Below are 18,188 nucleotides of genomic sequence, written 5' to 3'. Positions count from 1 at the left end.
TCTTATACATCAAGGTTGTCACTAAGGTCTCCCTGAATGAAATAATTTGCAAAAATACATCAAAAGAGATTGTAATATTCAAGCACTCTTTGTGGTACAAACCAAAAGAGTCCAATGCATGAACTTCTTCCTTTGGATAGATTAGTAGCATCAATCTGGATTAGCAAGTATGTAGTACCTGGAATAGTGAAGGTTACACACACACACACACACACACACACACACACACACACACACACGTGTGTGTGTGTGTGTGTGTGTGTGCGCGCGCATGTGCACAAGAATGTGTTTGGGGCAGTATTACACAGGGAACAGAGGGGGATTCAATTTTCCTGATGCAAGAACAACAATACATTGGAAATTATCTTCCATTCCTTCCTTAAAAGACTATGAACAGGGAAAAAGCAAATCCAAGATTGCTTACTCGGGTCTTTTTGTCCCTATTCTTCAGTGCTGTTTGCACAACTAAGAGCAACATTCCCTGGAGTCAAGAAGACTTAAATGTGTAATTTCTAACACAAAAGAAGTGCACATTTCTCCATTGTCCAAGTAAGTAATATTTTTGAGTAATGTCAGCATTCAAGTTAGTTCATAATTTAGCATATTAATAACAACAGGAGTATCTAAATCATGTACATTTTGTTTTACACTGGTGAACTAAATCATCTATTTTACTGCAAATGAAAATAAGGGCACATCTGAGTTCTAAATAATTGATGGTAGCTTTTTTGAGCTTTACCAGAGGTAAAAAAGACAGTGTCCAGCAACTGACTGGATAAGGGAGGCAGAGGAAGGACAGAATGACACGAAGATTGTAGGACTGGGTGACTGGGAAGATGATGGTGTTTGAATAGGAATAGGGAAATTCAGATGAGATGGGTTTGGGGAAAAACAATGAGCCCTGTCTTTTTATATTTTAATTTTGGAGTGTCTATAAAATATAGACATATATTTCAAATTGTCAAATAAGCAGTTGAAGATGTGTGCCAAGAGCTCAAGGGAGAGATTGGGGATGGAAATACAGAGCAGAGTTGGAAAGTTTTGAATCTGGGTCTTGTCACAGACCATACCATGTGTCTGTTACCCAAGCACCAGCTTAGTCTGTTACTCTAGAGACTCATCATAATACTCCTCAAGGACCAATTTAATAGTTCATTGAGAGGTTTAGATTTAAATTTTTGGAGAGAAGACACACACAAAAGAAATTACAGATCCTTGAAGTATTGAATTGCATTCATATAACATTCATTTTTTAAACTAAGTTATCTCCTTGGGTTTTGTCTCATTTATTAAGCCATATTAATTACTAGCAAATCAAGACTGGGAGCTGAGGTAGGAAGGGAAATAAACATAACAGTAAAATTGTTTAGCTGCCTTAATACCCTATTTCCATTCTAGCCTCCAGAGTCATCATTCAGGGACTCAACCTTTGTGGAGATGTGAACTGGTAACTACTCCTGCAGGCATTATAATCCTGACTCTCCAGAAACCACAGCTAATGAAGACGTGAAAAAAGAGTTTTCACCACCAAAGTCCTTAGTACTATCAAATAGTTTAACATCAGAAATGATTTTGTTCATGAAAATGACATTTAAAAGATGCATTATCATCTGTTTTGACACTGATCTTTATTACATTTGGACTTTCCATCTGATTTGAAGCTGAAACTTCCTAAATGTGTCGTTTTCTCCTATCATACTATGAGCTCCTTCAGAACCATACATTAATTCATAACAACTCTCTGTATTTGGAGACAGGTTAGGGAGAATAAAAAGGGAAGAAATAATAAAAAAAAAAGAACTCTTGGATTCATTAAGGTCTCATTCCTACAAAAAACCCTTTCTGATGCCCTTTAACATATTGCCTTCCTCTGATGATTACCATCAATTTATTGTATATATAGTATGTGCATAGTTTGTACCTTTTCCTTCTCATTGGACTGTAAGTCTCTTGAAAGCAAGGAGTCACTCTTGCCTTTCTTTCAATCCCCAGTATTTAGCATCATGCATGGAACATAGTAGGCACTTAATATATGTTGATTGAATGTTTCTGACATATCAAGATCATAAATTTAGATTTGGAAGATATTTCAGTGGTCCTATTCTTCAGCCCCTTCTCAAAGATCACCATGTCATTCATGATTCTGCACTCCTCCCCTCATTCCATTTTAAACTACATTTGAGCTGTCAAATAGACCATTAAACAATGACATTTATATTTTAACTATCACGATTTTTATCCATTCATCGGTAGCCATGTAGGATCCTATTAGTAAAAGGATACATATCTCTGCTCCTGTTATTAGGTGGTTTGATCAGTTGTGCTCATCGCTGAAAACTTAGATTCCCTAAACTTTATCTTTATGGCTTATACTCTTCCTATTTGCTATTAGAAATGCTGACTAGAATGTTACAACCTAGCTCTCCATGTAAAAATTAGATTTTCTTTTTAAATAAGCAAAAAGACTTGCCACCACACTTATAATCATGAATAAATCCAGGTGTGATCAGTTTTGTCCATGGCATTATTTGTCCCTGTCCTTTATTCTGTTGCAAAGGTTATTATCTAGTCATTTCCCCAGCCGACCAAAGAATAATTGGAATATAACCTATTTAATTATTTTTCTCTCTTCTGTGACTCCCTCATTAAGAATGAAAGACATATGAATATGTAAGAAAATGCATCTCTTTATGAAATCACTCTAAAACAAAGGCAGAATCTTGACTCTCCATCTTCCCTCCTCTCTCTACACATTAATTTGTGTTATACTTGTAGAAAGAGGCTGGGAGCATTACAATGCTTTTGTTACTTTAAAACAAAGAAATATTGGTGTCACTAATGTGATATTTATTTCTGTACTAGGTACTTATAATTCAATTTTCCATAAAAGAAAATATCTCAAAAATTATGTGAATAGATCCATCTGATGTGTGTACAAGCATAATATGTGCACCATGGTTACCCCTCCTTTCCATTTCAAAGGAAGCATTCTACCTAGTGGAGTTAAGTGAGAAATAATTTTATCTTGTCTAGTGAAATGAAATATGATTAATCAGAAAAAAATATTCATGATCAACGTGTCATGTGCCCACCTCAATAAGTATCAACCATAGCACCACCCAGTTTTAGCTCAGGCCCTCATTACCTGTTGACTATTGGACAAGGATGATTTTTATCCTCTTCTATATCTCTTCTGTCCCCTACTTGGCTGACAAACTCATCTTCCTAAAGCACTGCCCGGCTCATGTCAGACTTCTTCTTTGGAAGTAACAGTGGCTCCTTCTTTCTGTGCAATAAAGAAAGAACCACTTATTTTAGGCTGGTAAAATATTTCACAATCTCACTCTTGTCTTTTTTTTCTAGGTTTATTATATATTACTCTCCTTCACACCGTCTATTTTCAAGTCATACTGCTGTCTGGCATTTCACCATACATGACATCGTATACCATGTCTATGCCTTTGCCTGGAATAGTCTCTCTCTCTCTGCCTCTTGGAATGCCTATATGCTTTAAAGCTTAGATCAAGTGTCATCTCCTACTCGGCTTATCTTAATGTCCTGAGTAGCTAATGCCTTCACCTTCAGAATTTACTTAGTATTAATATAATATAAGGCAATTCAATGTAATGTAATATAAAATAAAGTAACAATGTAATATAAAATTGTATACATATATGTATGTATATCTAATATAAAGTAAACACACATGTACTATAATAATGTAATGTAAGATAAAATAATATAATACAAAATTTTATATATATATGTACTTATACACACCACATATATGTATATATACCACATATCAACTATAAAATAAATACACACCCATACTTGTATGTTATTTCTGTGTATATTTTATATTCACCCTTCCCTAACCTCCAAGGAATATAAACCATCTGAGGGCAGAGAATGATTCATTCTTTTCTTTTTATCTCCAGTGCCTCACATGTTGTGTACCACAGTGTCTGGCACATAGTAGATATTTTCAAAATGCTTCTTGATGTATTGAATGAATGAACTGAGTGGGCTGAATTTTTTCAAATGTTGATGACTTGTTTTATATATATATATATATATATATATATGGTTGCCACTTTTGTTAAGACACATTAACAAATCACAGCTTTTGCTAAAGCTTTAATATGTTTGTGTAGTACACAAATTCTAATCCAATCCACCAAGGAGTTATTAAGTGCCTATTATGTGAAAAATACTGGGTTAAATCCTAGGGACATACAAACACAAAATGATATTTAGTTAACTTTTTTCACCTCAGATTACAAAACTAAACAACTTTTTCCTCATTAGCTCAAAATATATTATGTATAGATGTTTGCATATAAAACTAGGACATCACGATATAGTGGAATCAGTGCCAACTAAAAGGACCTGGGGTCTGATACTACATCTGTAATTACTACCTGTGTGATCTTGAATTAATAATCTAATTTCTTGCGGCATCATTTTAATCATTTGTAAAATGAAGATGTTGGAATAGATAATGCCAATGCGCCTTCTAACTATGATTATTATTTAGGTTTTTTGGGTACACTCATTCTTGATTGTCTAAAATCAATAGCTCTTTTCTTTCTTTCATATTAGAATTCTTCAGACCATCTAACTCCCAGAAAGTAACTTAAATAAAGTGGAAAGGTAGTTACCAAAACCTGATTCCTCCTCCCATCAGAAATCCAGTTGCTACATTTATGAAATCTTTATAAGTTTGGTGGACAAAGAATGAAAATGTTGTCTAATAAAATACTCAGAAATTATCTGTGTATTTTATTCATGCATGTTATCTCTTTTCCCCATTAGCATTGATAATTAGGAGTTGATGAGGTAGCAGAAAGAGATTTTAACAAAGTGAATTTTGTATCTTCTTAATACAGTTACAGAGACAGATATAAATTTTAGGGGAAAAAGTTCGGAACCACACAGCTTTTGCAACTTTAGTGTTTTGGTAAAGCACAATATTCTGACTATAGAGGACAAATACTATGGTTTATTAGCATCATATTTGCATAGCATTTTTTTCTAGAAAATTATATTCCAAGGGAATCAAAAAAGAATGAACTGATCTTCAGAGTGCAGGATGCCTCTCTGAATCTCTGGTCAGGTAAAGAACCTGTGACTAGTAACCTCTGACACACTGTTTTTAGACAGTTGCTAATTTTCTGGTGTCTTATCTCTAAAATTTATTTAAAAGAAACAGAAACTCAGACCGTAGCAAAAGAACATATTTTTGGAATTTATTTTGACTGAATTTTTTTTTATTCTTCTATAGCATCTTGCAATGTATTCTTTTATGTTCCATTTGCAATTTAAATTAGTTTTGTGTGGTTAGGACTTATAACTTCTTAATATTTCTTAAAGCTAAAAAATATGCATTCTTGGGTAACAGGCAAATATACAAATTATAAGAGAAAAATTAATTCAATTCTTGAAGAAGAAATGATTATCTGACTACCATTAGTGTAATAAAATTTCAAAAGTTTCTCAGTAGTAAAATGCAATAAAATTCTATAATAAAATAAACATTAAAAACTTTATAATGTTGAATGCATTTTATTATGATGAGAAATATGCTATGCAGTAAAATATTAATAAGCATTCACATTTCATTACCATACATCTGGAAATTATAGGTTTGGAGTTGCCCAGGATTATGTAGGTTATATAACCTTTCAGTTTATCATCTTAAAGAGTTAAAATAACTGATGCAATGTTTCAGTTTTTTAAGTCTTCTCTGAGGACAATAGGAAAGCTCACTTTGATAATGGTATGTTTGAACATGCACATCTCTTTGAAAATGTCATGCTGCTTTTGTCACCATAAATATTTGAATCCTGTGTTTTTCTGATAGGTCTGTTGAAATAATTAGGTAACTGGTAAGTCATCAGCTCATTTAAGCATGCCGATATGGACTTAAGAATAGACCAGAGAGAAGGAGACAAAGACAGAGAGAGAGATGGGGGAGAGAGAGAGAGAGAGAGAGAGAGAGAGAGAGAGAGAGAGAGAGAGAGAGAGAGAGAGAGAGAGAGAGAGAGAGGGAGATAGAATTATTATGAGCTCCTTATTGTGTTAGAAGTAGTATTATGTTAGAAATGCAAATAAAAGCATACAAGTCGACTCTCAAGGATCTCACCTTCTAATGGAGTTACATTACATGTGAAATAAAATTAGAAGGGACAGGTAGTAGCAGGGAGGAATTTTGGGTGTGGAGAGGGAGATCTATCAAGGAAAAGAGATGTAGAATGGGATAGTAGAAGGAGCCCTGGATGTAAAGCCAGAAGATCTGGGCTCGAATCTTTGCCAGGTCACTTACCACTTGTGTGATCTTTGGTAAGATAAATCATTTCTCTTGGTGAAAGTGTGATTATCCATAAAATAACAAAATCAGGAAAAATCAACTCTAAAGTCCTTTCAGTTATATACTTAATGAGATTACATCCCACCATGACACAAATCATGGATCATGGGTTGTCAAGTAAGACAACTTGAATTTTGATCTTTGTCCTATTATTTCCTAGTAGTGTGATTTTGGACAAGTCATTTTACTTCTCTGAACCTCTGTTTCTTCATCAGTAAAATTAGGCCATTGGATTAGATGGTCGAATTTTTCCCAGAAAAGCAAAAAAAAAAAAAAAATCTATGTTCTCACATCTGTTAGGAAGTTTTAGAAATATAATTTTTCATTCTGGTGGAATTCTATCTGAATATTTATGATAATTCTTTACCACTCACATTTCAGGGTCTTTTCTTAATTTTCCAATGGGACATTTGATACATAATGAAGAAAAATGTTCCAGTTTCTTTTTTTCAGGAAGGAAATACCCAGAAATAATCTTAGCATTCATTTACAGTGACTAGTCCAGGGCTTGTTCAGTCTTTTTTAGTTGTTTCTGATTCTTTCTGATCCCATTTGGGGTTTTCTTGGCAAAGATATTGGAGTGGATTGTTATTTACTTCTCCAAGTCCAATTCTATATATGTGCTAAGTCCCCTCCTCTCCTGACAACTGTGAAGTGTAACTATCAATTGCAATCTATTCTACTCAGTGTTTCATTGTAGGAGTAAAAAGGTGTGAGGATGTTCATTCAGTTGGGAAATCAAATTGGCTTTATAATACCATAGCTGAAAGATTGGATGAAATAGATATCTGCTGCTTTGAAAATGTATTTAAATTTATGTATATTGTTTAAAAATATTCATCACTTTTTGCTACACATTTAATAAAAGCAATTTTCCAACATAAATAGGATTACTTTGTACTTTGTCCCAGGTCTTTTTTTATATGTGTATATTGACATGCTATCAATGGGAAACTTAGGAACAATGGTATTATGTTACCATGCATTTTGCCCTACATTCCTATACAGAGGGGAAAAATCACCTCTCTTCACCACCTTTCAACTTTCTCCATCAAAAGCCATGTACAGACATACAAAAGAATGGCTCAGTTGATTTTAGCATTTAATTTCTTGGAAGACAGGAAAGGGCAGCTACAATCCTCTAATATTTAACCATATATAGATACATGCCATTGTTTGGTGATTTGTCAGTCATGTTTGACTCTTCATGACCTCATGTGAGATTTTCTTGTCAAAAATACTGGGATCGTTTGCCATTTATTTCTCCACCTTATTGTTTTTCAAATAAGGAAATGGAGGCAAATAGGGTTAAGTGACTTCCCTGGGGCCACACAGCTAGTTTTTGTCTGAGGACAGATTTGGACTTAGGAAGAGAAATCTTTCTGACTCCAGGTCTGGTGCTCTGTACTGACTGAACCACTATGCTGCCCCTACTGTAAGATATGCTTGGGCTATTGTGCTTTATTGAGTATTATACTCTGTAGAGAGTTTCCCTAACACAGATGGTCCTAGAATTTAACATTAGTAAAATAGTTAAAATAATCATGTTGAAAAATATCACATCATATGAGTAAATAGATACAGAAAAACATATTTGAAAAAAGAAAAAATATTAAAACTCTATAAAGGGTAGTTATAGAGCAATATGTTTTTTAAAATGATAAAATTTAGATATAAAAATAAATGCTAGCACTAAAGGGAACAATGAAATATAGAAACTTTCCCAGTGAATATGAGATTAAAGCAAATTACTTGTCCTTAATATTTGATATAATTCTAGAAATGTTAAAAATAGTTACAAGAGAAGGAAATTAAAGGTATGACGGTAGATAAAGAGACAAAAAGTTCCCTGCTTGTTGATGAATTATTGCTTTTTTAAACAATTCTAAGTTATAAGCATAGAAACTGAGATAATTAATATCTCAATATTAAACTGATAAAGTTGAATTCCAAAAGCCAAAACCATAAATATCAACATTATTTCCATATTACAATAACTTACTCCATGATTCATAATGAAAAGACAAATCACTTTCCAAATTAATATCGAATGTATTAAATATCTGAGGAGTAACAACCCAAATTATACCTATATGGATAATATTTTGAAACATTTCTTAAAAATAAAGAACTTAAATGATGAGGGATATTCAATAATATATTAATGATCCATGCCAATTTAACAATGATACCATTATTGAAATTAATTTTTGATTTAGTTGTGTATCATGCAACTACCAAATGTACACTTTACTAAGCTAAGGGTGGGGATGAATTATATAAAAGGTCAAAGGAACTAGAATGTCAAAGGAAATAATGGAAAAAAGTAACAGTGAATGTAGATAAAACTTTCAGATTTCAAACCACATTATAATGCACTTATCAGTCATTCATTCAACTAATATTTATTAAGTGCCTACTATGTACCAGGTAGTATAATCCTACTCCCTTCTTTCAATGTGTCTCATTTCTGAGTATCTCCAATTAAGCCACAAGCTTTGCTTTTGCAAGTTAAACACATGCCAGTTACAATGCAGAATCAGGCAAGGAGGGGAAAGTATTTTTAAAATTATTTTATGGAATAAATCAAGCATTTCCACAACATATAATAAAAAAAAATGATTGCCTATTAAACTATAATTCTATAAAACTTGGTATTCCTTTAAAATATACAACAAAAGTATTATGAAAATTTATTTTTCCCCTTTTTTATCCTCCTTCTACCCTCACCCCAAAGTTTGAAAAGAATAAACAAAGTAAAAAAAAAAACACATAAATTACATAGGAAAGATTCATTTGACAAAAATTTGGAGGAAAATGAAAAACAATAAGACAGTTTGTTTTGAAAAATACTTTATATCACATTGCATGGTAAAATTGAATAGATACATATCTTGAACATTAAATATCAGTCCACAAAACACAGAAGAGATACAAGTTCTATACTTTTCATACTTATGGTGACCGGGTACATTTTTAACAAATTAAATCATTTAATCTATTATAAAAGATAAAGCAACTCATTTTGAATAGAAGGAATTACAAAGCTTTTACATGAACAAAATTCATTAACCTAGCAAAAATAAAAGAAATAGTCTATGGGGTGGGGGAGGGAAACAGCAAAACCTTATCCATGGTATTTCTGATAAGGGTCTGATATTTAAGATATGTAGATAACTAAAAGAAATGTATCTATACACATGTGTATATGTGTGTATCTATGTATGCCATACATATATACATTTACTATATGCATGCAGATATTTATACATATATGCATTATGTATCTACATAAACACATTTGTATACACTTTTGTATTTTTTAAATAATGTATACCAAGTGATCTCATATCGTCAAATTTTAGACGCTGACCATATAAGAATGATTAAGCTACTTCAAAAGGAATATGAGAATATCTTAAAAAAGGAATATGAGGACAAAGACTAAATTTAAACTAAAACTGAGTCAGGGTTATTAAATAACATCAAGGCATACATTTTAATTTTCTATTTTTAAATAATTGCTTTAAAAAAGACAGCATGGGGATTGTGGATATGCGTTATAATTTTACTTCTAACTTATGCTGTCTATATGATTTGCTGAATCACTTAATCTTTCAGTACCCAAAGAGCATTCTCTAAGACTGTATGTTGGAGAATAGATGTTCATCAACATTTTTAGAGGGATTTTCTTCATTCAAAATATCTGGCATGTGCTAAAACATAAAATCAGTAACAGAAGCAGCCTAACTATTCCCAGTAAGCACAATTCAACAGTAGCAACAACAAAAAGCACACATAAGCACCAGTTGGACTATGTGAAAAATACACCGTTGTGTAATGGAGTTGGATATGGAATATTCTTGAGTCTTTTCAGTCATGTGCAACTCTTTGTGACTCGATTTGGGGTTTTCTTGGCAAAGATACTGGAGCAGTTTGACATTTCTTTCCTCAGCTTATTTTACAGATGAGAAAACTGAGGCAAACAGGGTTAAATGACTTGCCTGGGGTCACACAACTAGTAAGTGTGAGACTAAATTTGAATTTGGGGTCTTTCTGACTCCAGGCCTGGTGCTCTACCCACTGAGCCATCCAGTGGCCCATATGGAGTAGGGTCTCATAATTAAAAAGGTTTAGAGGTAAGATATAAACTCAAGTTTCCTCTATGCTAAGCACAGCACTCTACTCTTTAAACTAAAGCACAGATATTTCTTGGTGATATGTCAAAAACACATTGAAGTCTAGCTCATTTTTTCCCTCTCTCTGCAGAAAGTAACTCACGTTCATTCTTTATCATAAAACAGCGACATAAATAAAATATCACACCTAGGGTTGTGTTAGGCAGATAGAAAGCACTCAATTAATACTTTGTTGATTTCCTCTTAATACTGGTGACCTGGAAGAATTTAGGATAAACCAAAATAAAATCAGCTTGCAGGCTTCAAGTATTTAAATAAAAATAAAAATTCACAAGTATAGCACATCTCATTAGTACTTCTTCAGGCTACTGATGCTTACTGTCATCAGAATCATCTTACTCACACTCCTAGGCGTGAATAAGAATTGAAAAAAAAATCATGGTGGGTAGCTTCTTAGAGTTACTTTGATGAATGTAAACACATTCTATTTATACTTACGGAAGAATTCATAAGCAGACTTTGCCAATTTGGCTCTTGTTCCCTAGCTCTTAACTCAAGAAGCTGAACGTCTAAATGATTGAATTAGCTGACTTTCCTATTTTATGGATGACTTAGAGAGGAAAACCCAGGAATTATCAGGGGTTCTATTTTTTTAAGTCACATTTTTGATAGCAAACTGGATATGAGGTTTACAAATTGCAATGAAATTTGTGGTCACTTTCAACTGATAGGAAAATATAGGCTATGTAACTTTTCTGAAGATAATACTGTAAGTCAAGCATCTTTCTGTAGACTCGTATAAATAATCTGAAATACACTCGACCTTAAAAATTACCCAAAGTAACAACACAACCAGGGACATTAATTTAATGTAGTATTCAGTTTTATCTGTTAAGCATAAGTTAGAAAGGCCACATATAATATATGCTTGTGTGAAAAAGCAGTATGGTTTGATTCAAAGGATTATGTGCAGTCAAAAGTAAGCCAGCTATTCATATGCCCTTGAGACCATGGATTAGATGTGTGTTTCAGTTGTTTTATCCTTTTGGTGTATTTTGAAATGTATTGTGTATGATTTGTATATAAAACAAAGGAGTCATATTGATTTTATTCAAGAATTATTATTTATCCAACTTCAAAATTGCTATCTTGAGTGTCTAAAATTTCTAAAATATCTTTCCAAGTTCTGAAAACAAACAGCATAATCCCAGATCAGACACAATCTCCTTCACTTAACAATGAAATTGGACACAAGTGGGATACACAGACAATTCAACCAGGTCTCCTAGTAAACATTTCTGAATATGGTGAAGATTTTTACCAACATAATTTGAGTAATTTTGCATTTAAACAGTAATCTTCAAATTTGGAACACATACTGTCTAATTTTTTTTAAAAAGATGGCTAATATAAGTACATCTCACCTAAATATTTCCTCTCTTCCTTGCTCTTCACTCCTTAGCAAACATACATAATTAGACACAATAAAAATGGATTTGGTTTTGAATATGAATACCTCAAAAATGTATTAGCTTTTATAATCTGTAAAGATTTTCTTTAATATATTACCTGATGAAATTTCCCTTGTAAAAGAAAGGCAAGGTAATTTCTCCTCGCTTTTCTCTTCTGAAAAATCTGTAATTATTTTTTTTCTGTGCATTTAGGACTTGACCAATGGAATCTCCCAGTGAGGCTGTTTTATCTTCCCACTAATGAATAGAGCTGTCGGAATGACACATAGGTTAAATGACTTTCCCAGGATCACAGTTAATTTGAGTAAGAGCCATCATTTGGGTTCAAGTTTTCCTGATTTGGAGGAATCCTGATTCTATACCCTGATGTCAGAGATTGCTTTTTTGGGCTTTCTCTGCATCGCCAAAACTTAGCATGGTACCTTTCACATCATAAGCACCTAATAAATGTTTATTTAATGACTAATAGATGTATTTCCATTTAACTCAGAGATTCAAATTGTGAAGACCTTTAATTGTCCAATATAAATGATTGCATTTAATATTTGTGAAATTACTACAGAGCCACTTGATATCATTGAGCTTGGGGTTGATATAGACAGATCTTGACTTTAGAAAAATTCCTTTGACAAATGAGTTGAGGAGAAATTAGAGTAGGTAGACTTATAAGACACAAAAAGTAGTTAGAATGCTCTTACAGTAGTGGAAGGGAGAGGTGATAAGGCCTTGAGCTTTTAGGATGAGCTCATGCAAATTATTTTTAATCTTTGGGAAAGTGTAATCTTTGTCCCTTATCCATTGTACCATCTGAGATTATATTTAAGATTTGAATTGAAGAGGAAACATTCTACCTAAGTCAACACATGAGATCAAAATATAGGATGTAGATGATTTTTCCAACTTCCAAGAAACCACAGAGTGTTGCCCTATGTGGGGCTAAAGTAATCTCATTTTTGATTCTGGTCACAGAATTATTTTCATTTTAACATTTAAAAATTGTGACATCTTGAGTTAGAATTGCATTTAGAAGATAAATTTCAAAAGAGCAATATTTTCATTTGTTATCAACTAGTACTTATAGCAATTATAACAATTATTGTTAGGAGTAATTATTTTAATCATGATGATTATGATGGGTGGATTTGCTATTACCTTTTAAGGTTTGTAAAATGCATTATATCTATTACTTCATTTGATTCTCACAAGAACCCAATGCAGTAGTTATTACAAGACTTATTATTCCCATTTTATAGATAAAGAAACTGAGGTTCAGAGATTTGTTGTGATTCATCTCTAGTATCCCAGATAGAAAGTACTCAGCAGTAGTAGAATAATATACTACATTAACCATGGCAGATATATACTACTATAAGAAATTATAGAAATGCTATACACTTATGTATATAAGTATAATTATAATTCTAGAAGTATTTCAAAGTAATAACAGTAAAATAATTTTGGAAGAGTGCCATTAAACTTTATTTATTAAACAACTCAGAAACATTAGTATGATCAAATAAAGTTAAAATTATATATAATTCTGTATACTAGGGAGAAAGAGAATGTGATTAAAGAGGATGAGGATTGAGAAAAAGCTAAATACATTTCATTTTATGCATGTGTATATGTCTATATGTATATGTGTAATATGTGCATATACATGTATATATAGTTTGTACATATACACACATATACATATATTTGTATAAGATATTATATATAATATATATCTAATATTTACATAATTACACTACATATCCATATGTTAGATATAGGTCTCCCTAATCAATTTTCATCCTCCTTAATTACATTACAGCAAGTTGTATTTTTGATGACATTGTCCATTATGAGACTTAGCCTTTGTTTTTTGTGACATGAAGTAATTCTACTTTTGCTTTTGCCTCTGCATTTTTTATCTTCCCTTCATTCATTTGTTATTCTTCCTTTTCCTGGTCTCAAAATGTGGACATTTCTCAGAGATCTATTCTGTTATTCTATATTTTCTCTCCAGGAGAGCTCACTTATTACTCTGTTTAAACCAGTGTATCTATGATATGGACTCCCAAATTCTTATTCCTAGGTCTGACCTTCCTTCTTTACAAACCGCAATCACAAAATCATAAAATCTAAGGATCTGAAGAATAATCAGAGGACATTAAGCATACATGTGAAAATGGATTCTTATTCTATTATATTCACAAGTGTTCAACTAGCTTCTGCTCGAAAGTCTTGGGGAAAGAAAGAGCTATTTCAGAGAAACATGGAATACTTATACTAATTGATGCAGAGTAGAAGTGAACAGAACCATGAGAACATGGTATACTATAACAACATGATGGTAAAGAAAATAAACTTTGAAAAACAAGAACTCTGATTAACTAAATGACCGATGATATAACTCCATAGCATCAAAGAAGAAATAGGCTCTCCTTTTCCTGACAGAGAAGTAATGGACTAATGGTGGAGAATGAGACATATTTTTAGACATGCTTGAGTCGGGATTTTTTCCTTTGTAGAGGGCCAATACTGATGGAGTCTGGAATGTGAGGTATTGTCCAGGTTTTACTTAAGACTTCTACTAGAGTAAAGACTGATATTCTCAGGGAAATTTCGCTTTTGATAAGTAAGGATGAAATCTTCCTGACCTTGATTGTGTACCTCAATGTTGTTACGCAGAAGGAACTAAGATATGTCAGTAAGAGATGTAAACTAAAAATGTTCTTATGAGAATAACCTTGCTTGCTTACTTGCTTAAGAGAGTATATAAACTTAACCCTCAGATCAAGAAACCAGTCATCTAGAGATGGTGCAGGCTTGCCTAGCCCCCACTACTGTTATTTCTTTCTTTTCTATCAATCAACCCCCATGACTCCAATCTGACAGTGGGTGGCATTTCTTGACGTTGCATTTTATATGTTGTGTGTAGATAGATAAATATATAGATATCCACACATATGTATATATGTGTGTCTCTGTGTATGTATTCATCCCATTCTGCATTATGGTGTATATGGAATGCTAATTTAATTTAGTGTTTAATTTCAGAATAAAATAAAATATTAAAAAACAAACTACCTGAGATGAAAGAGACTAAATCAGCCTTCTCTCTGTAGGCATATGATAAAGGTTATACTTTTGACATTTCATCAGTACTCACTAGTCAGTGTGGAGCAACAACCAGAAAATAAAATGAGCAAATGTCCAGAATTTGGACTATGTACTGAATCTCCAACCCAAAACATAGCATAAAATCGCACAAAACAACTGTATTAAAGTCCAATGGGTAAACTGGAAATGTATGGTTTTTACTTCCCTTAGGTTCTGTAAAATTTATTACTTAGGAAAAATACAAGGACTCAGGGCTTAGTTGTTGTCTACATTGCAGACTGACGGTATAACATATCTTACACTTAGGATGTACATGTGATAATAAGTACAGTATGTCTCATGAGGTATCCCAAGGGCGTTATGATTGTGGTACATTTCTGTCTATGGAGTTCAAGTTTTATGCTCTCTATTTTTTCTTCAGTTTGAATTGATTGATATCCTACAGCCTTAAATTTAAACGCACTGCATTTGTAAAATTGTCTTGTTATGACAAACTATCAAAGAGTGGTAAATCACTTTTTTCTCAAAAAAAATCTACTTGTGTAACTTAGCCCTGATATTTGTGATTGCCTGTCTGAAACCTTCTTATGTTTAGAAGATATTATGGGTATTGTTCCAAGTTAAAAAGGAGCTTAAATCAAGGGGAATCTAATACTAGTAAATGTCCTTCTTTGTCCTATTTGTTTCATTGTTTTTGAAGAGGATCTTTCAAGTCAATAAGTAAACAACGTGAGTGGAAAATAATTCCATGCACTTGTTGCACTGATTATTTTTGGTTTAATTATGCATGTCTTCCACATACTCATTCCTGTGTTTGTAATCTTTTTAAGATATCCAGGGATCTGAACTAGCATTTCCTGAAGCAAGATGAATGTCTACCATAGATGCAAGCTACAGAAGTATTTAACAAAAAAACCGTTGTACAGGGAAGAAAAAGTGGGTTCTCTCCATGTGTAAGACTAATGTGTAAATATGAATTAATGCACCTCTCTAGAGAGTGATCACTGGGCATATTTTATTAGTCATCACATCCACTTGTTTAAAAGAGACTAATCATATTATATTTTGAGTGCCAGAAACAAGACAGCTGATTGACCTTAGCAAGTAAAATTGTTTAAAGGGATTGAGTATCCAATTTATGAAAGCAAAAGCACTCGTTAAAAATACATATGTGTGTGTGTGTATTGAGTACAGAGTTAAATTTGTGTTATGATATCAGGTTGCAAGTAATTTTAGCCATATAGAGTTTTGTTTAAAAGACCCATGTTTTTCTAAAATGTACTTTCCAAAATGATTTCAGGAAAAGACAAATTTAAATGTGTAGTATGTGCTGATCACAATTTGTTATCTGAATATCAAGAAACAAAAAATATACTGCAAGCAGAAATATTTGAGTAGAGGCTGGTTAATAACAACATGATAGTTTATAGCACAAAATTTTGGTATGTAGTATTTAAAAATTTCTCACCACTGGCCCCTGCATCAAATGTGAAATATATCTTCATTCTTCCAAGATGTATTTTCATTAAGAACTTTGATCTGAATGATGTTTTATAAAATTATAATGGATTGATATATTTCAAGAATTGAAAACTATTTATTGTGTTATTCAAAGATGCACCAAAGCAAAGAAATAAATCAATTATAGGATAAAAAAATCAGAGCAGAGAAGGACCTTAGTGTTCACGTAATTCAAACCATACCTGAAACAAACCTTCTGTACAACATACCTCTGTACCATAGCTAGTAAGTAATGCAGATAAAGTGCTAGCCTTGGAATCAGGAATAACTGAGTTTGAATTCTCCCTCACACACTTACTGGACATGTGACTGGGTAAATCAGTTAGCCAGGTACCCTCATTTTCTTTATTTTTAAAATGAATATAACAATGGTATGTCTGTCAGGGAGTTTGTGTCAAAATCACGAGACAATAAAAGTAAAGGGATTTGAAAACTTTAAAAAACTATGTAAGTGTTTCCAATTATTACTATAACTAATGGATAATGCTCAGTCACCCACTTGAATAAAGTAGTTTTCTATGGCTTCACACACTTCTGTCTTTTGACTTAGGGATTTTTTTTTTTACTAGATTCTATAATTCTTATTCCTTTTCATGACTTCCTGGTAGCTGTTTTTGAAAAGAAGGAACAAATATTCTTGGATTCATGGAATATAAGGCTTGTAAAAGATTTTTGCTGTGCCATTTAAGTTTCTACCATTTCAGTAACTTTATTATTACACTAGATGTATCTCTTTTTGTTTTAGCTAGATATATATCTATGTTTTAGAATTAAAGAGAGAGGATAGGATTTTCCATCCTTCCTGGTAGTCAATCAGTCAAAAAGCATTTCTTATGTATCTGATATGTGCCAGACATTGCATCAAGGAAAGAAAATAGCAATGAAAGCCAAGAGACTGTCTTCTCTCAAAGAATTCACAATCTAATGAGAGAGATACTATAAAACCAGGTATATTTGAACACATATTTCACAAGATAAATCAGAGATAAAAAAGAGAGGGAAGAAGGGGACCAAGATGAAATTTTACTGTGATATGAAGGAAACCAAGAGACAAAGATGAATAGAGAGAAAACATTCTAGAATGGGTAATGACAAACAAATATGTCCAGAGTTTGGAGATGTGTTATGCAAGGACCAACAATGATTCCAGTGCCATCGAATTCCAGAATGTCAGAGGGAGAAAGAAATAAGGAAGAAATAAGGAATAATGAAGACTGGAAAAGTAGGAAGGGGCTAGGAAGAGAAAGATTTGTGATGTCAAATGTAGGATTTTATAATTGATTCTCAAGGTGAAAGACAATGGCATATATTGAAAAGGGGATGGAGGAGACCTGAACAGTCGATATTTTAGGAAGATCAATCAGACTGCTGATTGTAGGATGTACTGGATTCAATCAATCAGTTAAGAAGTCTTTATAACTACCTACTATGTTCTCAGAACTGTGGTAAGTACTGGGGAGAGAAAGAATGGCCAAAGACAGTTCTTGATTTCAAGGAACTCACAATCTAATGGAAGAGAAAACTTGCAAACATATGTGAACATACAATGTAAAGGACACATAGGAAATAATAAGT

General features: G+C 32.7%; 1 long non-coding RNA gene across 1 annotated transcript in view; it reads right to left on the bottom strand.

Moving 5' to 3' along the window:
- Positions 1 to 18,188, bottom strand: part of LOC140509511 (uncharacterized) — a 138,364-nt gene that overhangs the window by 77,260 nt on the left and 42,916 nt on the right. Inside the window, exon 2 of the long non-coding RNA XR_011968793.1 lies at positions 3,146 to 3,286. This is a non-coding gene — a long non-coding RNA (uncharacterized lncRNA). The remainder of the gene's footprint in view (positions 1 to 3,145; positions 3,287 to 18,188) is intronic.

The sequence above is a fragment of the Notamacropus eugenii genome, chromosome 6 (genome assembly GCF_028372415.1).
Source record: "Notamacropus eugenii isolate mMacEug1 chromosome 6, mMacEug1.pri_v2, whole genome shotgun sequence".
NCBI lineage: Eukaryota > Metazoa > Chordata > Mammalia > Diprotodontia > Macropodidae > Notamacropus > Notamacropus eugenii.
This window is presented reverse-complemented; position numbering and strand designations above follow the sequence as displayed.